This window comes from Pan troglodytes, chromosome 7, assembly GCF_028858775.2.
Source record: "Pan troglodytes isolate AG18354 chromosome 7, NHGRI_mPanTro3-v2.0_pri, whole genome shotgun sequence".
NCBI lineage: Eukaryota > Metazoa > Chordata > Mammalia > Primates > Hominidae > Pan > Pan troglodytes.
In genome coordinates, this window is record NC_072405.2 from 43819646 (window position 1) to 43843134 (window position 23489).

The 23489-nt window shown below is 35.3% G+C and overlaps 1 protein-coding gene across 9 annotated transcripts in view; it reads left to right on the plus strand.

The window, feature by feature from the left end:
• The window catches only part of UNC5D (unc-5 netrin receptor D), a 558611-nt gene that overhangs the window by 188623 nt on the left and 346499 nt on the right, over positions 1-23489 (plus strand). Inside the window, exons 1-2 of one of the 9 annotated variants that reach the window (XM_054656645.2) lie at positions 14273-14367; positions 15958-15995. The exons of 6 other annotated variants lie outside the window; for them this stretch is intronic. The gene's annotated coding sequence lies outside the window, so the exon portion shown is untranslated. Of the gene's footprint in view, positions 1-14272; positions 14368-15957; positions 15996-23489 lie in introns of those variants that run through there. 2 more of the 9 variants (XM_063817006.1, XM_054656646.2) reach the window with 2 other exon arrangements.

A 23489-nucleotide genomic window follows, 5' to 3' on the forward strand; every position in this document is an offset into this window, starting at 1 on the left:
TAAAAACTCGGCGTAGAAACCAAGTCAGTAAAAAGGCAGAGATCTGGAAAGTTTCCACTTCAGTCCCTGGCTAAAGACATTGTTCTCTTAGCTATTCTTTCAGCTCCTTAGAGCTTCTGTTTATCCAGGCACAAAATGTGATAAATGCTGATGTGTAAACTCTCCGAGACCCCCACCCCGGTTAAAACACTGCTGTGCTGGGTATACTGTGTCACCTTAGGATTATGGTAAGCCCTGCAGCATGCCCGTGAGTTAAGTAAGTGTTTCTAGAAATGTGAACAAAGCTGTACTTTAGAAGGTCAAATTGACTTGCTCAAGGACAATGCATTTCTCAAGGGCCCTGATTCTCCTCCCTCAGAACCAATTGTCTTTCTCCTATTCACGTCTCTGTCATCCTCTGGCACCTTTTCTGCCAGTTCTACCCTACTCTGCCCTTCAGAGGGAATATATTGGCAGGCTCTGAATTTGTGAGGGTTTGTTTTCTGGTTAAGTAACAATGACCTCTCTTCTTTTTAATTGGACATATCATAATTGCACTATTTATAGGATACATAGTTATGTTTTGATACATATAATATATAGTGATCAGACTGGAGTTTAACCATTTCAGGGTCAGAAGAAACCTAAAAACCATCTGGTTTAGGCACTAACATGATTTTTGAACATCCTTTTTAGTAGCCTGACACGTAACCCTCCATGTAATGCCATGAACGACAGAAATTTAACCAATACCTAAGGCAGCCCATTTCATGTTTAAACAGCTAATTTTCTCCTTTGTTGTAACCAAAAGGCGTATTCCTGTAAATTCTACCCTTTGAAACTACATAGGATATCTAGACATAAGAACTCTTCAAGTGTTTAACAATAAGAGGTGGATTCTTCCCACCACCATCAAAATATTCCACTGCCTTTTCTTCCTTAGGCTGAGTAATTGAGTTCTTTCAACTGTTCCTCATAAAGCATGGTTCTAAGTAGCCTTACTGTCCTTTGAATGGAATTCATAGACTATTCCTTAAATATACTACTTTAAACATAATTTGATCAGTGCAGATTCATAACAAAATTAGAGAATTAGGGAAAATAAAGATGTAAAAAAAACTTCTGTAAAAGTTTTCTCCTCTCTTCTGAATAATCTTGGCATTTGTGATTTCAAAAATAATCATCATGACACCTTTTGTATTATGAAGATGAAACCAAGTCAGAGGAAAGTAGGTATCTTTGCTCTGCTAAACATACTATTCTAGTATCACACTAGGAGAGTTATTTTGAGGCTAACTTAATGTAATCAGTAAAATATCCTGCAGTTGTTTTATGGACATGTCCTTTTGTATTTCTTAAAGGCATCTATCTTTTATTTGTACAGTTACCATCCTTAAAACTATTAAAAAGGTGATTTTTTAACTTCAGAGTTTTGTTGCACCCACATGCCCCTTTTCAATGTTAGAAATTAAACAGCAGGGAGATTTAGGCTGAATGTTCCAGAACCATTATTGTTAGCTAGACCTCTGAGATGCATTCAGCTTTGCAGAGCTAACAGAGTATTTAATCTACGTCATTGCTTGGACTCTAGGGTGGTCACCCAGTGGAAGGCATTCATTTACCAAATTAAAAGCACAGTGAGTAAAAGCCAAGGTGTTATTTAAGCACATTTATTGACTCCCATTCTGGTACTATTTACTGAATTTCTTGGTGATGGAAGATGATGAACGAGTTGATTTTTGCAATCACTTGGCTCTACTAAAGGTAAAATACATCTTCCTTGATTTATTCCCCTGAATTGACCAAACAGCTTTTAGTAGAAGTGGAGAATATTCAGCTCCAGCTCAATATAATATGTAGAATTCAGGGTTCCCCCCAACTACCCCTTTGAATTATTCTGTTAGGTCTGACAGGTGAAATTTCCTAATAAGAAGATGCTGACATGCTTGGTATTCAAGGCTGGCTTTCACTTCTGCTGACATAATTTCCTCATTTCTCTTCTACTGAATGTTCACATGCACATAGGTGAGTAGACACACATGTGCATAGACAATTGAGTGCTGGTCCTCACAAACCCACCTGGGGCTACCTTGGGTGACATCTTGCTAGATGGGAAAACAGAACAATGAGTCCCGAGATTTTCAGACTGCCGCTGTATGAAATTCTACTTACCAAATTGCTTTTATTATCAGTGAATTCCCCATGTGTTTTAGCAGGGTGGATGTCAAACATAGTGAGACAGCTTTGTCCATCATCAGGCCTGAGAGACAAAGGGATTGGCACTGTTCTTTGAAGAATGAGTAGGGATATTAGATATAGATGATGAAACATTGATAAAGTAGGAAGAAGTTGTTTATCACAGACTATTTCAGTTCGGATCTTTCCTGTTCTGTGATCCTGATAGGAGTCTCCTGTAATCCCTGTCCTTTCATATATTAATATACTGATCAGACTAGAATAATTTATCCTTGGTTCTCTTTAACAATTTTGTCCTCACTCAAAATCCTCAATGTGAAATCAGTATGATCAAAAGAAAGTTGACTCTGGAAAGCTCATTATAAATTACAAGCTTCTGGGATATATTTCTTTCCTGCTGATAAAACTGTAAGCCACTGTATCAGGGCAGTGCATGTAAAAACTCACTGATGCAGTAGGAATGGTGACTGTATCATAGAGGCCTGGTTTACAAACACTTTTCAATAACAAAGTCTTCTGGCTTGAAAGAAATATTTTGTGGAAGCTCAATATTTGATAAAGATAAAGGAAGTGCTGCCCAGACTGAAATGTAGATGGATAGTTAGAGTCTCAAAGTTAAGAGCAAGGTTAAGAACCTTGCTCAGGTAGCTTTTCCCACATTCATGGAAACAAATCTGGCACCCAAGGGTATGTCAGGTCATGTTTTTAACTCTACTTCCTCTTTTTGAGACAAAGTCTCACTCTGTCACCCAGGCTGGACTGCACAGTGGCGCCAATCTCAGCTCAAGGAGCCCTCCACCTCCAAGGGCTTAAGCAATCCTCCTACCTCAGTTTTCTAAGTAGCTGGGATTACAGGTACATGCCACCATGCCTGGCTATTTTTTTTTTTTTTTTTTTTTTTTTTGAGACAGGGTTTCACCATGTTGCCCATGCTGGTCTCAAACTCCTGGGCTCAAGCGATCCTCCTGCTTCAGCCTCCCAAAGTGCTGGGATTATAGGTGTGAGCCACTGCCCCCCGGCCAACTCTACTTTCTTGCAGAATAAATGGATTGTGCTCCTCCTTGGCTCTCTTCTGCCCCACTGAAGACACACTTTTCTTCTGTGCAGCATAAGAACCCTATGCTGATGTTTGGCGGCTATGATACACATGCACAGCCTCACTTCCCCATAAACTTTTGTTAGATATCCATGTTTCACAATGGGTACCTGAGATTATGAAGCTGGTGTTGAACCCTTGACCAGCAAGGACTTACCCAACAGGGTTTTCTAACATCACTTAACTGAAGCCAAACCAAAAGAAAATAAGTCTGTGGTAGTGACAGCTCAGATATGAAAACACCACCAACCAACCATCCCTCACTGAAGAGGGAGTGACTACCTTCCTGACCATTTTCACTATTTGTGAAAGGCTTTATTGACTTTAAATAAGCAGAAGAAAATCATTGAAAAATAAGTAGACAATTCACAAAGAAATCTAATATGTTAATTGATTCGTCATTGAGAAAATGGGAGATGTGACTAAGCTGGAGTAAATCCATCTCTTAAAAGCCTTTGTCCCAGTTTGCTGGTTAAATGGAAAATATGGTAGCTACATCCATAAAAGTGAGATCTGCTTGCTATTTTATGCTTCATTTAAATTGTATAGAACACATCATGGTTAATTGTCAGCATGAAAATGGACTATTTTTCAAAAGCTGCAATAATCTTCATTTTATCCCTTTCTTCTTTGATAATGAAGAACTGAGGAATCCTGTGGGTTAGTCTCTTTAAGAGGTCAGGAAGTGTTGTGCTAGAGATTCTGAGCTATAGGTTTTTCATAGAGATAGCAATGAAATGAGATTATGAATTAATTAATTAGATTTTCTCCATGAAACCTGTTTTTTTTTCTTTTTCCTGTATAGGCATTTCAGTGAATAGTCAGACCACCACTAACTCTCTGTTTTCTCTATATTTGTGACTTATATAGGTTTGTTCAGCTCAAGTGGTTACTTACAGTGTCATTCTTAAGATTTTAGATACTGATGTCAGAGCATAAGTATACTAACTTGTTTTGTATTTTATTACATCATCATTAATTTCATTATTTAGCCATTAAAGATAAAAATATTACTAGAGGAAATGAGTTATTTAAGCTTTCTCTACAAGGTATAAAATAACACTTTTTTTCCATTTTATCAATCTTATAACAGTGCAATTTGTGCATGATAAACTACATCAATTTGAAGAGTATTCTTTGAGGTTTCATTCAGCCACATTCAAGATACAGAACATGTCCATCACCTCTAAAAGTTTCTTAGGATCCTTTGTGATTTCTTCCTACCCTAGTCCCCAGCCCATGACGACCACTGATCTTTTTTTTGTTACTATAGAGCCTAGCATTTTGTTTTCATTTGCCCCAAAACCATTTTCTCGAATTTCAAGACTGTTTTTGCATTTGACAAACAACTATATTTCTTTCTGTATCCTTAGTAGTTCTATAGATTTTGACTAATGTGATATTGTGAAATATATATTTGGTCTTTGTCCCAGTGTTATGAAATACAACTGCTAATATCCCTGGAATCCCCGAGGTGATGTCTTTTGTGTGCTAACAAGTTGAGCTGGAGGGCTGGCAGCTCCTAAGTAGCTCCAGGATGGTGACTGGTCACTAAAAAGAACATGGCTTGACTAGAGGATTGGGACTTTCAGCCTCCTTAACCTCCAAGGAGGAGAGAGGAGCTTCTCCTTGGTTATGTTGATCACAGTGGCCAGTGGTTTAATCAATCACGTTTACTTAAAGCTTCCATAAAACCCAAAATTATTGGGTTCAGAGAGCTTCCAGATAGCCGAACATCTGGATGTTTCTGGAGGCTGGCACACCCTGAGAGGGCATGGAAGCTCCACACCCTTTTCCCATGCGTTGCCCTGTGCATCTATTTATCTGTACCCTTTGTAATATCCTTTATAATAAACTGGTAAACATAAGTGTTTCCGTGAGTTCTGTGAGCTGCTCTAGCATGTCAATTAAACCCAAGAAAGTGGTCACCAGAAACTCTAAAGTTGATCAGAAGCACAAATGAAACAACCTGGGGATTGCAATTGGCATAGGAAGTGGAGGGCAGTCTTATGGGACTGAGTCATTACCTTGGGGGATCTGATGCTATCTCCAGGTAGATAGTGTTGGAATTGAATTGAATTAGAGGACACCCAGCTGGTGTCCTCTGTAGAACTGATTGCTCACTTGGTGGGTGGGGGAAAAACCTCCACATATATATGGTCACAGAAGTATTCTGTGTTGCGTGAGAACAGAGGAAAAAACATTTTTGCTACTGAGAACAGATAACCCCTATCAGCTCTGTTCTTCCCAGAGGTTTAAGATCTACCTCAAAGCCCAGAGTAAGAGTGCAGAGTGACAGATGATGGAAGAAGAACCTTGGTGACAAATACTAAATCACACACACATGCATGCATGCACAAACACACTACTTAAGTGCTGTCGTAGAATGTTGAACATTGTGATGGACACATGGCATGAAAAAGTTTGAGAAAGTATATTATTTTTATTACCTCTGTGATCTTGGGCCAGTCATTTAACTTCCTCAGTTATCTGTATACTTGAATATTAAATGATGGTAAATAATTATTTGTTAACCAATTGTTATAAACTGTTAATAAGATAAACCAGGAATCTTTATTGACATCTGCTTCAGTTTCCATTTTCAAAAATGGGTAAATACTTGTTTAAATATTTCCCTGTAAAAGACCATAAGTGTAAAAACGGTAGTTATCATAATGGTTAGTGAAGTTCATTTGAGGATGTCCATGACTCACTTATTCATTCAGTTTATTACTCATCTGAACATCACCACCTGCACTGGTCATTTTGAAGAATGCATAATTTTACATGGAATTTATGCTTAATCTTGTATTATTTAATTTATGCTTATCATGTGCCTAGAATAAGAAATTAGGAATATAACAGATTATAACTTAAACATTTATTTCAAGATGATCTTTACCATTATTTTCAAGGCTCCTTAAGTAAACAAAAAAGAATGTTTCTAGGTCTTCAAAAAACCAATGCTAGAAAGAAAAATGCAGTTATATTCCATCTGGCTTTTCATTGAGGAAAGTATAAAAACTCTACAACTACAATAGGTTATTTATGGAGAAGAGCTTGAAAATAACACCTGAACACTTATTTTATTTAGAATTAAAACACAAATATTATATATAGCAACATATATTTTATGAACAAAGTACAACAATTTTCAATATCAGATAATGAAATTAGTTTGGTATTATTTTTGATATCACAGTACATAGTTTTCAGTCTATATTTCGATAATGTGTGTTTGCTTTCCAAACCTAATACAGTGTAATATTTAAAAGTAATTTATGAATTCAGATTTAACTCAAATAATAGTAATAATAAATTATTCTTGAAATAAAGCAGAATGAGCCATTTGTTAAATGACAGAAAGTAAACAATTTTCTTCATAAGTTACAGTTAACTTTAAATAGAGTATTAAAATGAATTTTATGACATAATCCTTAAAAGCATATTGATTTTAATTTAAACTTCTTTATTAAGTCACAAAGGAATGGTTAAGAGTATGGCCTCTGTAGTCAGTATACCTGGGTTGGAATTCTGGATCTATAATATACTAGCTGTGTGACCTTAGGTAAGTTACTTAATCTCAGTTTATTTATCTATACAACAGAGAAAGTAATGCCACTTACATCATAATATTATCGTGAGGATCAAACAACTTTAGCTGGGGAAAATATTTAAAATAGCATTTGGCACATAGAAAAACCTCTATTATTGTTGTTGTTATTATTACCCCATCCTGAAATAGTTTCTTAATTCTCACAGTTTTAATGAGACAACATTATTATGACATAGTTTTATAAATCAGAAAATTATGGGAAGTACTCAGTTGGAAGATGTTTAATTTTCTTTCTCTTGTTTTACAAAGTACCTCTTCCCAGGCTGGCTTGAGGTGCTGTCCAGGGTGCTGAAAAGCCCCACATCCACTTCACTCTTATCAATAAACTTTATCCACTTCACTCTTACCAATAAGCTTTATAGTAAATATTTTAACTCCAACTAGAATCACTTGTGTTAGAACAACTTGGGGTTAGCTCATAATTCTATGCAACTAGTGTTTTATGCTTGCTAGTGGAAAAGCAAGAGGAAAGTGTTTCAGGGTGGAATGAGCTGGAAAAACGGGTCCCTCATCAGTTAAATAATAAACCATCTTATCTTACTTGCACGGATATAATATTTGTGTATTTTTCATCTTTGCATGAGAATAAAGGTTTCAGTTTCCCAACTCAATTCACCAAATAGTTGGCTGTCCTGCCTGAGTACTTTGATCTGCTATCACTTTCGAGGCCAAGGCAGATTTGTCTGGTGCCAAGAACTATTAATTTCCTTGAAATTCTTATAAGGAGCATTTCATTCTGTTACACAGGTAAATAGCAATGTACAAACAAATACAAAATATATTTACTGATTAACTGTGAAATTTGTGGAGGTGAGGGACCATGTCGTAAACATAATTATATCCTTAATAACTAAAAAAGTGTTGGCACTTAACTTTTTATGAATTTGAATTGAAAACTGATTTCTGATGTTCGATGTGAAAGCTAACACATTTATTTTCATTGACTATCTTTGCATGACGACTTGTATGATGAATTTCTATTAGTATGCCAAATTTGTCTAAAAAGAACAAGAATCAAATTGTAGTTGGATGACCTAATGAAATAGTGTGGTCTCAAGAGGAGATAGATCTACCTGGCACTTACAAATACCTTGGAATCTCTTCTTTCATCTCAAAATGTTTATGTCCTTGGTCCATTTGGTCCATTTGTTAAGGATGTAATATTGAGTCTCAAATCATTTAAAATGTTCTTTTTCTGACTTTCTAAAATTTCCTTCTTGCTTTATGATAGCATATGAGAGGAAAAACTAACAGATTCACTAAGGAAAGAAATGGTAACTTACACAAGTTTACATGTATTAATTTCTATCAACTCTCCCTACAAAAAAAATAATAAAAATTTACTCAATTCAGTTATGAAAAGACTCCTTTTAAAAATAGTTGCTTATTTTATTAGACTAGAATATGAACATAAATGAATAGAATATTCATGATGCTAACTTTACATTTAATTCTTATATATTTTTAATTGGTTTATAAACCATCAGTACTCAAAGGCCATAAGAATAAAGAAAATACTATTGGCCAGGCATGGTGGCACATGCCTGTAATCCCACCTACTTGGGAGGCTGAGGCAGGAGAATTGCTTGAACCTGGGAGGCAGAGGTTGCAGTGAGCCGAGATTGCACCACTGCACTCCAGCCTGGCAGCAGAGCGAGACCCTGTCTCAAAAAAAAAAAAAAAAAAAAAAAAAAAAAAAAAAAAAAAGAAAAGAAAAGAAAGAAAAAGAAAATAAAGAAAATACTATATTCTCATTTATACCAGTGGAACTTTCTTAATTAAATTATGATCTTTATCAATTATCTTTCCTGACTCCTACTCTATTTTGTGACATAGGCTTGCAATGTATTCTATGATTCTCACTTTATTTATACAATAATTTATTTTAAAGCTAGCTTTTTTTAGATATTAAAAAGTCAGAATATGTAACATAATGATAAGACTTGATATAAAGCACTAAAATCTATTGATTTAGGAAAGTATGAATTTTAAGCTTAATTGAAAAACCTGGTGAATTTATGAAGTCTTGGCTCAAAATTGACAGTAAATTAAATCTCAATTTCATGTGGATTTTACGTATCAGCTCATGTATAAAATTGAAATATGGAAATAAATTTGGTAACATTTTAATGAAAATGTAGCAAGTTCCACTAATGAGAGTCAATGATTCCATTTTAGATTTAAAAACTATCAATTGTTGTCTTAGAGTTCCTCCAAAGTGAGAATTTTTTTTGGGGGGGGGGCGGGTATTGGAAATTAAGTAATTTTAAATTTTTTTTTAACTTTAAGTAATAACTATGTTAACAGAAATAATCTGTTTTTAAACTTCTCACCTGGAAATGTACAATATTTGCTTCCAGACTTTTTACACACTATTGGCTTTTTTGGTAAGAAATTATTCCCCAGAATAAATTAAAGTTATCTTTTCTTCTTCCACTTTAACTTTGTCTCCTCTTTCATAAATAACTGTCATTCTCTTATTATAAATCAAGATACAAAACTTGTAACATTAATACAGTTCCACAATTTAATTAGAAGTGGTTTTCATATACCATTCATTAGGAGGCATATATTTTTCATGATATACCAAAATTTAAAAGCAAGTTAGGAGCGTGAAAACTTACATGATAGTTCTTTCCTAGATCAAATTGCATTAAAAGCAAACAAAAAGTGTACAGTTTATGTAGTAAGCATGAAATATTTTCTCTGGTAAATGCTAGACCTAAAGCAATGATGTGGTCAGTTATTAGTGAAAAGATATGTACCAGTCCTTGGTCTGCTATTCAAATTGTATGTCGTGTGTGTGTGTCTGTGTGAGTTTTATTCTGGCCATATCTTCATCTGTGTACTTAATGAATCCTTCTACATTAACTGGTGCTGAACCTAAAAAAAAGTTAAAGATCTTAAACTTGGAAAGGCTGTGGAGTACAGTTTTTCCTGAAGAGGGTTCACTGATAATTTGGAGTTTTTAATCTTTTTTGTTTTTTATGTGGGGTTTATCAAAATTACTACATCTATTTTATATATGATTACCAATATGGTAAATTCTTAATTTTGTTTTGAAGTATCTTAAACACTATAAACAGATTAATCCAAGAACACTTGAAAGATTAAATATGATTCACATCCTAATGTAGACATTAAAGATTGCATTTCACTTTTGTAGTAACAGAGGATAGGTTATAACTTTCCAACAGTAGCAAAACGTTCTCTGTCTTCACTCCTGCATTTCTTTCATGCATTTCTGGAGAAAGCTGGCAAAAGAATTATGCTGGCTAAAATGTACTAACTTAGTAATACAGAAGTGCTACAGTTTCTAAGAACTAGTAATTACAGGTAGAATGACATTGGAAGTTGTATTCAAATAGTACAGTAGAGCCATGTGTGGTAACAATAATCCAATTGACTACATCATTATAATATTTCTAAGCATATGAAACAATGTAAGAATTCATTCAAAAAAATGTAAAGCTTTTTTGGAGATAAAATGAAAACAACTCATAAGGGCCAAAGAAGAAAACAAATGTAATCAACTGATATATCTAAATTAGTTGTAGGTGGGGAGATGAACTGTAAAACTTGAATTTCAAGTGTTGGACACTGACTCCTCTGGGTTATGGAATCATTGACATGGAAGCTATAAATAGTGTTCAAAGTTTCCTCTAAGGGTAGCTGTCAAAGGCAGTCACCCTCTTTGAATTCTGGTCATTTTCTGAGCTGCAGAATACTGAGAAATCACACCAAAATTATGTTGCAGGATTACATTATGGACTTGAAATGATTATTTTCTTGGAAATAAGCATTTATCAAACTCTTAGAAAGTTTTAGCCATGAAGTATAGAAGATATGGATTTTATTAATATTTATATTAAAAGGGATTCTTAAATATTTATACTTGGCAATATTTATGAATATTTGGAGTATCAGAAAAATAGATTATTCTGTGACTTCATTTCAAATTTGTAATTTCAATAATTAAGTTATAACTGATTGTAAGTGGGAACTTAGTAAGCTTGTAAACATTAGAGCACATAATTTGTAAATTTTGCATTTCTTCACATTATAGTTTTAATGTATTTGATTCTAACAATATTTCGATTATACACTGGGGTCTATAAGTGAGACTGTTGAAGTCTTCAGAAATATTAAATATATGAAAGCTGTTTTAAATGTTTGAAGATGTTTAAATTTATAACAAAAACAAGCATTAATCACAGCACCCTTAAAATAATGTTTATTACACTTCGGATAGGATTCTTTTATCTACTTAATTTAAGAAAGCTATATTTTGGGGCTTAAAATTCCTTTAAAATTAGTATTATAGAAGCTAAACAAAAGCCCTGAACTGAGTCCTTTTCTGCACTCAAAAACTGCTCTTGAGTATACCAAAAATTGTGTATTTAGCTGAGAAACTTTCTAGTATTTTCAAGAGTTGGCATTCAGTTGGCTCAGTTGATGGTGTCATACAGAAATTTTTTGTATTAGATTGTATATCTCCATATAAATACTAATCAAAAACTGTATTCCGTCACAATAGGAGAGATTGGGAATGTGGAGACTGGAAGACAAAAATTTTTTATAACCCACAAATGCTTAAGGGACTATATACCCTAAAATGATGACTACTGAGATTCATAACTCCTACTGTGTTTCAGTTAAGAAACAAAACAAATGACAGACATACATACACACATATAAAAAGCCTAGAGACTTTTTCTCATGAAATATTTAGTACCAATTGCTATATGATTCTATATTTGGGGGGGGAAGTACCTAGAAACTTTTAAATATGTTTAATAGCAATACTTGAATCTTATTCAATTTATTACTGTCATTTACTACACAGGAACTTCATTTTTAGTCATTTTTTTTTCATTGAGACAGTGTCTCACCATGTTTGTTGCCCCGGCTAGTCTCGAACCACTGGGCATAAGAAATTTCCTGCCTCAGCTTCATGAGCAGCTGGGATTACAAGTTTGTGCCACTGTGCCTGGCTCATACTTCGTTATTCTAAGGGACAAAGTATGCTCTCATGTTCTTTAGAATGGATATTGCATTTATCATGCTCATTATAAAAATTTAAACATATGCCATTGTCTATAGGTGTTTTCCTGAAAACCATCATATTATGTTTATATTATTGACTTCTTGATTTTTCAATGTGTTACATTTCCTCTCCAGCATGGAATGAGTGGATGGTACATCTTTAAGATAAAACTGCAATGAAAAAAAAAAGTAATCCTTTTGATCCATGTAGGATGGTCAGCAAAGTTCTTTTCTGACAGCAGATAAACAGGTCTTCCCCATATAATTGTTCAGCTGAAGGAAATATCTATGGATGGGTATCTGATGAATACCTATTATATATTCTAAACCATTAAATATGCTAATATCCATCCCAGGATCAAGGCCAACCAACATTTATATACATGATTGATATTTTATTGGCTTCCTATAAAATCGATCTTTCTCCTCCACCCTCCAACACCCACCCATGGAGTCTTCTGAATTATGGTTTGGAGTGGTGCTATTAGCCGATATCTAAGAAGGCTATAGAAAAGAGATCTATAAAACCTTGTGGGGCCTTCTGTAAAGACGTTGTTATGATCTTTGTCATTGGATTACAGTGTCCCTTTTGTGAGTACCTTTTCTGTGAGAAATGATTTGCTGCTTTGTGAATTTAGTAACAGGAGCAATTGGATTTCTTCCGAGCGGTTGATTTTTTTTTTTTTTTGTCTCACTGATATTTGGCTTGTAAACTGATTGGATTTCTCTCATGAGAAGTCAGAATATTGAATCTTATGGTAAATAATCTGGTATTACTGTTATATCTGGCTCAGTTTTAACTCTGTACTTTGTTTTTCAGTATGCTTATTTCCATTTTTTCCAAATTTATGTTATATTAGTATGTTTTAAATCTATTTGGAAGCCACCCTTTGTCCATTTTGGAAAAGGCAAAACAAACAAACAAACAAAAAAACAAAAAAACCCCACACAGATTAGTTGAGAAAGCCTCACAGAAGGCAATATGATAGAGTAAGGAGACCGACTGCAGACAGACGTGGCTTTGAATTTTGTCTCCATTTAGTAATAATGGGATTTTGAATTATATATTTTGACCTTTCTGATTTTCACCTAACTCATTTGTATAATGAGAATAAGGTTAGCTACATTTTTAAATGAATCTGAAAATTTTAAAAAAGATTAAGTGACATTTGTAGAGTGTCTTCATGGTGCCTCAGTGGTGCACAGGATTAGGATAACTTTAAAATGTATCATTCCAACTCAGATGGTTTGGAGAGTTTAATGGGGCACTATTAGTAATCATGCTGGGACAACCAGCTTAAAATCAGGTCTGTTCTAAGCAAAGATATGTGGGCATCTTGTATATAGAAAACTATAAATGTCTTTATGCTCACATTCACTATCAAGGATCACCTTATTTGTGTGTGTGTATACATTTTTTTTCCTGCAGAGAATAACATAAGCCAAACTATCTTTAGTGGGAGATTTACATTGATTCTGGCCTTCGCATAAATTTGCTTTGATAAAGTTTGCAGCAGGAAGCAAGGCTCCAAGTATAAGGTTGGAGTTAGGTGAAAACTCTAGTGAATGATCAAGGACGTGTAAAGCAGAGACCGAGAGCTAACGAATTTAGGATATCAACTTATCCAAGAACAGGGAACATTTATCAGAGGCCCATTTAGCAAAATTAGGACCTGAGGTTGTAGTCCAATGTCAGATAATTCTGAGGTCAGGTCTGGCTTAAGGGACTACAAGGCTAAGCATATAAGTGGAGATAAAAGGACCCCTGTTCTGGGAGAGATGGACGCAGGGGCCAGAAATCTGGCCTGATGAATTAGACAGCTCTGGTTCATACATTGATTTTTTTTGTCTAAGCTGAATGTGACCTTGGGCAAATTATTTAAACTATCTCAGCCCCTAGTTCTAGATCTTGAAATGCGGATAATAATGCCTATGCCACAGATTGCCTTACAGACTGAAAAGTACTTAAAATAGTGCCTGGTCCCCGGTAGGCTGTCCATAAATCATCGTCATCCTCATCATCATGTCTGTGTATGATGCCTGCATTCTGTAAGCTGATTCAGTGTGTGCCACTGTTAGGAAAAATAACATGAGAGTAACTTCTTAATTTTCAGGAAACCCAAATTTGGGATATTCTCCGTTGACAGTTTCTCTGAGATCCATGTTTTCCCCTTTGGTGTTTGCTGCTCCTTGTTGGCCAGTGGGGGGCAACAGATAACAAAACAAATGAACAAGCTGCATAAACATTTTGTGCCATTCTTCCCAAATCAACCCATTCTAAGTGGTAACTACTTGGGCAAGTTTAAAAACCAGTGTCTGATTTAGAACACCGTGTTTGTGACATCGTGAATTCTTGTTTTAGCAGAAGTCTCTTGAAGCCCTAATTCTTCAGGCTTCATTTTCTCCACCTGCCAAAGCCATGGGATAGACTAAGGTATATCTGAGTTCCTTGTCATTCCCAAGAAGGGTGTCATCTTCTAAATATGGAAAGTCGTTTTTCCATCTTCTAAATATGGAAAGTCGTTTTTCCGTCTTCTAAATATGGAAAGTCGTTTTCCTAAATATGGAAAGTCATCTTCTAAATATGGAAAGTCCTTTTCCTTCTAAATATGAAAAGCACAGTTCCTGTGCTATGTGTCTATACCTTTACTGAATTCCTGACTCCACTGTTATGTCAAAAATCTCTCAGGATGGCGTATTTCACTTTTAAAGGTAAACTGAAGGAGGTAGTAAAATTATTTTCAGTTGTAAGAAAGTACATCCAATAGCACTATATAGAGATGGAAAGGTCACAAAACAAGTATTTTCAGAATCAGTGCTTTTCCCCCCATAACCCACCTTCTAATCCTCAATGTTTTGTTTACCATACTGTCCTCAAGTTCAACTCTATCACGCTGGTGACCTGTATTGCCAGGCAGTAGCAATAGGCCTCTGGGGGCTCTACCTAACTCCATTCTTTGTTGTGGAGAAATGTTTCTTCATACATAAGAAACTAAGCATGTCCATCTGGGCTTAACTGAGATCCTGAAAGCTCTCTGAGTGCATGTTGATGGTCTCATTTTAAAGTCCCCGTTGTATCATGGGGACACATCACAGGAACACAAATCACTGTTAGCGAGTGCATTCTTCCAAACTCAGCCCAAGTCTCTCGGAAAATTTAGCCACTTTTAGCTGCTTCTCATGAAGCCTGTTTTATGAGAAAAATTATTAAAACATGAATTTTAAGCTTTTTTGTTCTCTGTTGTGATTTCTTTGAAACTTTGAGCTTATATTCAGTCAGACATATAGTCCAGTGTCTGCTTCTGTTGGCATCTTCCTGATGAATATATTTGGTCCATTTGTTAAACTAGCACCATTTAGCAAGTTAAGTACCTAACTAGCATGCTAAATTAAGTAACTAATTTAGAATCAAACCCTTTGCATCACACCTCCTCCCCAAAGCCTTCCTGGGCTACCCTTGCTGTTTATTTTAGACATGAATATTAATGTATATGGAAGCGCTATGCAAATGTGAGCGGCTGTTGCCAATTTTTATCTTCCCTAGACAACTCTGCCACATAAAACATTTGTCACAAGTGAATCAGTGTATGTTCATTGATTGATGAGTGCTATTTTTGTCTTCCTAATATTCTTGATTCATGTGTTTTCATACATACCGATCAGTGATTCATATATGGTGATCTTATCTCCATGAAAGACTATACATGTTCTGAGAGGAGGGTAGGGACCAGACTGTATCTACTCTTTTGAGCAAGATTTAGTAAGAGTCTGCATTTTGTATGTTTTCTAAAACTTTGGCTACTGGAAGATTGCAGGTCTTTGGGGCAGGCAATCTTCTGTTGGTGTGACTCCCCTCTTGGCCATGAACATTTGGTTTTCTTATACCAGTAGACCTTGACCTAACATTTCATAAGGCTGGATCCAGAGATTATAGTTGCTCTTCACTACTGCAGTTTCAAATGTAGCCAGAAGGGAGAGAAACTCAGAACATACTCCTCACCTATCCATGGTTTCTCTTTCCTAGCTTTCAATTACCTGCATTCAACTGCAGTCCAAAAATAGGTGAGTACAGCACAGTAAGATTTTGAGAGAGAAATAACTTTTATTACAGTATTGTTACAATTATTCTATTTTATTAGTTATTAATCTCTTACTGTGTCTAATTTATAAATCAAACTTCATTATAGGTATGTATGTATAGGAAAAAATGTAGTATAGATATGGTTTGCTATTATCCACAGTTTCAGGCATTCACGGAGGGCCTTGGAATGTACCCCATGTAGATAAGGGTGACTACTGTAATTTAGTCTCCTCCACTTCCTTTTCCTGGTGGTGCCTTGAATTGTGAACTTTTTAATATCCTAGAACAGAAGTAGGTCAAAATGTTAGTTAAGAAACTGAGTATGTTAGACATGGGTCACTGGCTTTCAAAGTGATTCCTAACAATTGACATCTCTTTGATTTTGGTATAATGAAACTGAAGTATAAAATAAGTTGCCCATTTGGGCTATGATGCATCATAGAGTAGGTTAATGAGAATATGCTGGCTGAAGAGTCTATACTAGATCTTACTTGGGAGGAACGAAGGAGAATCAGCGCCATATGCAGTAGAATCCATCGTCTGACCATTATTCGTCTAATAAGAAGCGGGACAACCAACAAGAAGCAGAAATTCTTTAAGGGGTTTGATGAAGTGCCCTGTCTTGTGCCAATAGAATTCTGATTCCAGGACCTATTTGATTTGTAGAATAACAAAATAATTTTTTAGCACTATCTATATTCCAAGTGCACCATAGCACATGTTGTCCTCAGAAAACCCTGTACATCCTGTACAGCTGATGTTTCCTTGCAAAACGTAAAATTACTTTTATTTTTCTTCCTGTTTATTATAAATTGACATAAACACATTTGGCTATTCAAGGTTATTAGATTTTTTTAATTGGTGGTTTTTGTTGTTTTTTAATAGCAGGGACCTACAGTTATTGAAGGTAGGTGAGAGTTACATGTGTCTTCCTTCATAACCTTGCTGCCATTCACAAGTATATTTTGGACCAAATCCTACTACACATAAATATATTTATTGGAAGGAAAGTATGAAATTAGTTATGCACCACACTAGGTAAACAGTGACATCCAGCATTCCCTTATTTAAGGATTCTGCCCCCAGCATGTATGAAAGATTGATTGTGACAAACACAACAGTTACTCTAGAGGCATGAGGTAAGAGTCTATACTAGATCTTACTTAGGAGGAATTACAGTAATGTAATTTATAATCAGCATTGATAACCAGAATCTTCCAAAATAGTGGTTGGATTAGAGACTCTTTAAAAAACAAAGCTTAAGTCCCACCTCAAAGGTCCAGTCTTTGTATAACTTGTTGATAGAATAGTATGTTTAGTAGTTTGAATAATATTTCCAGCCAATCCAAGGAATTCAAGTACAACAAAATTCACCAATGAAAATCCATACGAAAAATCTGTTTTATGTTAATTAATAAAACCTCTCTTCCCGAGTAGAGATAAGACAGCTGAAGTATTTGTTGTAGCTATTATAATGCTTAGATTATATGAGAGCAAACCCAATTCAGACAAGTAATTACCTTGGGTTGGTTGTAAATTAAAACTCTATTTCTTACACCATCTCTCTCTCTCTCTGTTTCTCTCTCTCTCTCTCTCTCACACACACACACACACACACACACACACACAAATACCACTGTGCTTAAGTATTTGACAGTAAATTACAGACATCAAAATACCATATTATAGGTGAGGACCATTAGGATCAGGTAGCTTCCTCTGGGTTTACAACCAGTAATTCAGAGAGGAGAGGAATGACCTCATGGCTTTGGACATATTCACATATTTTCTTTATACCATGTCAGGTATCCGAAGCTTATTCTATCTCAGGGTGCTAAAACCCAAGTAACCATATTTAATGTACTAAGAACACTGTACTGTGCTTTACCAAGAAGGATATTCTGAGAACTTCTGTAAAATATATACCTACTGTGTGTGCTGTCTTGGGGCATACAGAGACTTCTCTGCTAGTGAGTCAGTTTGCTCTCTGTGGAAATGAGGAAGGATCTAGCGGAAGGGCATGGAGATCATTCTGTGGGAGTCACAGACTCCCACAGAATGCTGAATCAGGGGGCAGCCAGCATTCTTAGGCTGGAAAAAGTTGTGAAACAGTGAGAGGAGATGGGAATCTAAAGCACAGAGCTGGACCTTGAACAGAAGAGGCATGTTATGGCATCATCTTCTGCTGCTTGGTCTAAGTGATGGTGGGTTTAGTTCTTTGGTGATCTGCAAAAGAAAGCTGACAGATCTCAATGGGAATCTGCGGAATATTTAGTTCTATTTCAGAAAGAGGGCACTGCATCATTTCTATTTCAGATCGTTGCCTGCCAATGGTAATAGCTTCACACTGGAAAGAATTTTTTTTTTATTATTATGGTTAAATGTACAAGACTATTTTGTAAATGATCTTTCCCAACTCATTTTATTGAGGTCTGATCGTTGTCATAAAGTAAATACTTAGGATATAATATAGAATTATATTTGCATATACAGTTCTCCATGGAAGTGTATCAAAAGGTTATATATATTAGCTGATCATCTTTTTTAATGAGAACAGAATCAGAAATTGTATGCTATTTGTAAATACTCTTAGAAGATATAAGAAAGGGTCACTTTCTTCACTGCTTTTAATATAGAAATTTATGATATTTATTGTAAGTGTTTTTTCTCACTCATTCTTTAAACACATACTTTTGTTGAAAACATAAATTATTTGACAGATTATAACACAAGAATTTGATTTGGTAGTCTTTCTTATCTAATGTTAAAAGTATTTGGGGGAACCTTTTTTTCACCCATCTCTGAATGTTCGTCCTCCATACAGAAGGTGACTGAATTGGCAGTCATTACTGAAAGAAACATCAAATTTCCCATTCTCTATTCTGCCCCACTGACGTGTGGATGTGTTACAGTACTTGGTTTCATACTCTTTAAACATTCTGCTAGCTCTTCTTACTGAACCGAGTGATAAGCTCTTTGGGAGGACTTGGCTAATTTCAGTTTGTAAGCACGTTCAATCTGAGATTACTCTAAACATTTAGAGAATGTTTATCTCCTGGAAAGTAATCAGCCTATTGCAGACTTCTTTTCTTTCTTTTTTCAGCCTTTATGGAAGGGCCTGATTAATTTTCTTTTTCCCTTTCAAGTAACACATAGAATGAGTATGTGTGTGTGTGTAAGTGTGCATGCATATGCATGATTGCATATACCATGCATATAGAAACACACACTTTCTCTCTCTCTCTCTTCCCAAATTCATTCATCTTCTGAAATCAAATTAGAAGAGAAAACACTCATGCCTTAATTAATCCTAGCCTTAGGAAGATCAGTGGCAACAGAAATGAGAGACTATGTGGACCCAGGATGGAAATTTCTGGCCTGGTCCACTGTCTACCCTGAATTGAAGACTCTTTGACTCCTAGGTTTCTATTATTTCAACTACACTTATGCTTCCTCTGAAGACTATTAGAATTCCAAGATTCCATAGTAATACAAACCTCATAGGAATTATCCTTGTCAATAAAGGAGAATAACAAATTTTATTCAGTAATTTTGATATTTTAAAAGGTGGAAGCCACAGATAGTATCATTTTTGCATTTTAACCAATTGTAATTGTTAACAAAACACCTTCTTCTGTTTACTTTCAAAGTGTCTCAGTTTAGATGATAAACTATAGCATCACCCTAGCTGTGGATCATGATGTTTCCCTCCTAGAGTCATATTTTTATTATTTAAATGTAGACGATCTTTCTTGACCAAGTGATGTGTACATCAGACCTTATCCATTATTCTGTTGGTATCAGAGTGTAGCCCCCAACTTCCTGTCTCCCTGTCTCTCATGCCAGCCCCCAGTACCTCCTGGGTTCAGGGTTCAGTATTTAACTGGCCTCTCCCTCCACTCTGTCCACTCCTAGTCATTCAGTAAACACATAATTCTTTTCAAGATTCTGAAAGACTTTGTGGCAAGCAACTACAAAGGAATTGAAAAGGAGTTAACAAAATAAAAACTATGAATAAGTTTCAAAATGTGGTAGAAATCTTTAAACCTGTTACTTGACATTTTTAGTGAAATACGAACAATGCTAGATTTTCATTCTCACTAAAATAATATATTTAACATTTACTATGTCATAAGTGTGCTTCTGAGTTCCCTGTAAATGTTAATTTATTTAAATTATGGAACAGTCTTAAGGGGTTGGTACTATTATGTGCCATTTTAATTTTCACTTGACAAATGAAGAAACTAAAGCTCAGAGGTTAATTAATTTACCCACTAAAAACAAGTGTTGAAGGTGAGCTTTAATCTTGATAATCTGGCTCAGAAGTCTATGATCCTATCTGTAACCCAGTAGTTTAAAGTGTAGTCCCTCCAGTATGGGAACATCAACATCACCTGGGAATCTGTTGCATCAGAAACTCTTCGGGAGGAACCCATCAGCAAACTATAGGTGGTGCTCATTCATGTTTGAGAAATGCACATCTTTCAATTCTTTTTGTGTTAAAAAAAAGTGATTAATACATCTGTAGTATTTATTTATGAGTGATCAAAAGTTACTTTAGAAAATTTGGAAAAATATATAAAAGTTTAAAACTGAAAATTGAACTGGTGGCCATTATGATGATTATAATTTTATAATTTGCTTGTATTTGCTTAATGTATTGTGAAAACCTTTTTAGGCATTGACAATTTTTTCTTAAATTTTTTATTTCTATAGGTTTTTGGGGAACAGGTAGTATTTGGTTACCTGAGTAAGTTCTTCAGTGGTGATTTGTGAGATTTTGGTGCACCCATTACCTGAGCAGTATACACTGACCTCAATTTGTAGCCTTTTACTCCTCACCCCCTTCCCACACTTTCCCCCCGAGTCCTCAAAGGCATTGACAATTTTAAAATATTATTGTAAATGATTCCCTGCATTTCCAACATGCAGATGTTTTATTTCTATGTGGGATTTATTGGTTTTTTAATGTTTTTGAGATTTTGTTTAATTGCAACATAACTCATATACCATATTACATTGTCTCTATGTCCAAAAGAATCTGCAACTGGAGATCAGAAGAAAATTCACTTACATTTTCTTGTAATTTCTTCATGCATTTGATCTTTATGTTTAATTCTTTAACCTCCATAGCATTTGTTTTATTGTGATATAAGATGTAGATCTAATTTTTAAAAACTAAAAAAAAAGTAATTACCCAAGTGTAATTAACTAATTCATTCCTTGTCATTCTTTAAAAAAGCCTAGCAAAATAACTGGGTATGGTTTAGTAAATATTTGTTAAATAAATGAGTTTCATTAGACATCTCCAAATCTCAGAATTTCCCTGTTGTTTTAATGAAGGTTTCAGTTTCCTTACCCCCTTTTCTAATTTTGCAAATTCTGACGTGGAGCATCAGTTAATTGCCCTTGGGTCTGTAGATCTTTCACCTCATAGAGGAAATCCAGTTTGTTGCCCATACCCACACTTTCTTGCCTAACACAGTGACTCTGATGGCCCGTCCTGTGAAGATTACTCCTTCCCTAACAGAATCTCAGTTGCATGTGAGCTTCACCTTGAGGGAAGATGGAAACTAATATCCATTTGGTGTTCTACAGTTTATGCTTTCACAAGCATGGATCTCATCTTCACAGGGATATCCAGAGGTATTGGAGCAGATATTAATTAATACCACTTAGCACAGCGACTCCCATCACCACCACCACCATCATCATTGCCATTATCCTCAGAGCTAAGAGTGAGCATTTTGGTGTGACAATTTTTAATGCCATACGGTTTTACGTGTTCTCCCTGTAATAGCTTGTCTAATTTGTATAAAAACTCAAGTTTTCATGGTGGCACAGAAGTGGAGGAAGTTGGCTAAACTCACTTAGCAAGGAAGGAGAAAACATCAGTATTTTGTAGATGTACCATCTAGTAAATGCTTATCACTAACTCTACAAAATATGTACTAAAATTCTTATTGAATTGATGTAATTTAACCTTATTTATAAGGCATATAACATTCAGGGGGTTAATTAATTTGTCCAAGGACAAATGGCTAGCTGTTTTGTAAGAGAGCTGCAGCTAAACTCAGAGGTTCTGATTATAAAATTTTTAGCAACTTCAAAAAGGAAGTGGCCTATGGGAGAATAGCCCAGAGAGTCCACATTTGAAACTAGATTTCAGTCCTTCTACTGACATGCATTACCTTTTTGTCCTTCAATTCATTCAAATTTTCTAAGCCTGTTTCTACAAGTATAAAATGGAGAGAATATTACTGTATTTCTAGGAGAAATTGTGAGACTAAAGTAACATTTAAAGTGCCTAAAAATCTGCCTGGCAGACAATTGTGCCCCCGCATATCCCAATGAACAACATATTTTATTAAAACAGTAGATGTTTTGGGTGAGCTGACTTGTGGATCTCATGTGGGTACTGACATAGCAAGGAAAAAAATTACTTTAGTGCATTTATTATTCATCCTCTACCCTCATCGAGTGATAGAGATTTGTAGAAAATCTAGTTCCAAATGTTTCCTCCTATTCTTTGCTTCTGGAGTCTTCTGCTATAATTACAGTCCAAAACCAGTAACAGGAGAACTTCTGAAGGTATGGAAATCAAGCATTATTCTACCAGGAAATAATACTCCTCTGTCTGAAAGTTTCCAAATTTGTTCCTAAAAAGTCATCTCATTTTTATATCTCTTTTCCAGTATTCTCCAAAACCTCCCATCCTACCACCGCCTCCCTTTTGGTCTGTTGCAGAATTTTCTAGCTGCAGCAGCAACACATTTTGTCACCAATTTGAAATTAATATTTTTAAATGAACTGGCTGAACTGGAGTTAAAAATATATATATTCTATTCATAATTCTGTCACCCTTACCCTATGCCTATCCCTGGAAGATTTCAGGCTAATGGTTTTTCCATGTCTTTTTGACCAGTGGGGTTTGGGGGCTCCAGTCTGCTAGTTATCATATTTTTAAGACTTTTAAAGAGTATTTTTAAGACAGACTTGAGGAAAGGAGTTAAATGAGGGGTTATTTCAAAATTGCTTTAAAGGTGATGATTCTGATTGGGAGGCTGAAAAATAATTCCTTATTTTTTAGTAAATTTTTTCCCTGCTTTAATTAATTTCCAGTATAGACATTACTTGACTCAAACTCTTTGGTCTTTAAGTTTGAATTCTTTAGGTAAGTGCTATTTAAAAACCAGGCAGCATCAGCAGCACCTGGGAGTGATTAGATATTCAAATTCTTGGCCCTAATCTGCACCTCCCCAGCAGAGGTGGGGCTCAGGAATCAGTGACTTAAACCCTCATATTTCTTTTTATTTGTATAATATAGAAAATACAAGTGCAGTTTTGTTACATGGATTTATTGTGTAGTGTTGAAATCTGCGCTTTTACTATAACCATCCCGGAATAATGTTCATTGTACCCATTCAGTATTTTCTCATCTCTGACCCCTCTCCCACCCTTTCACCCTTCCAAAT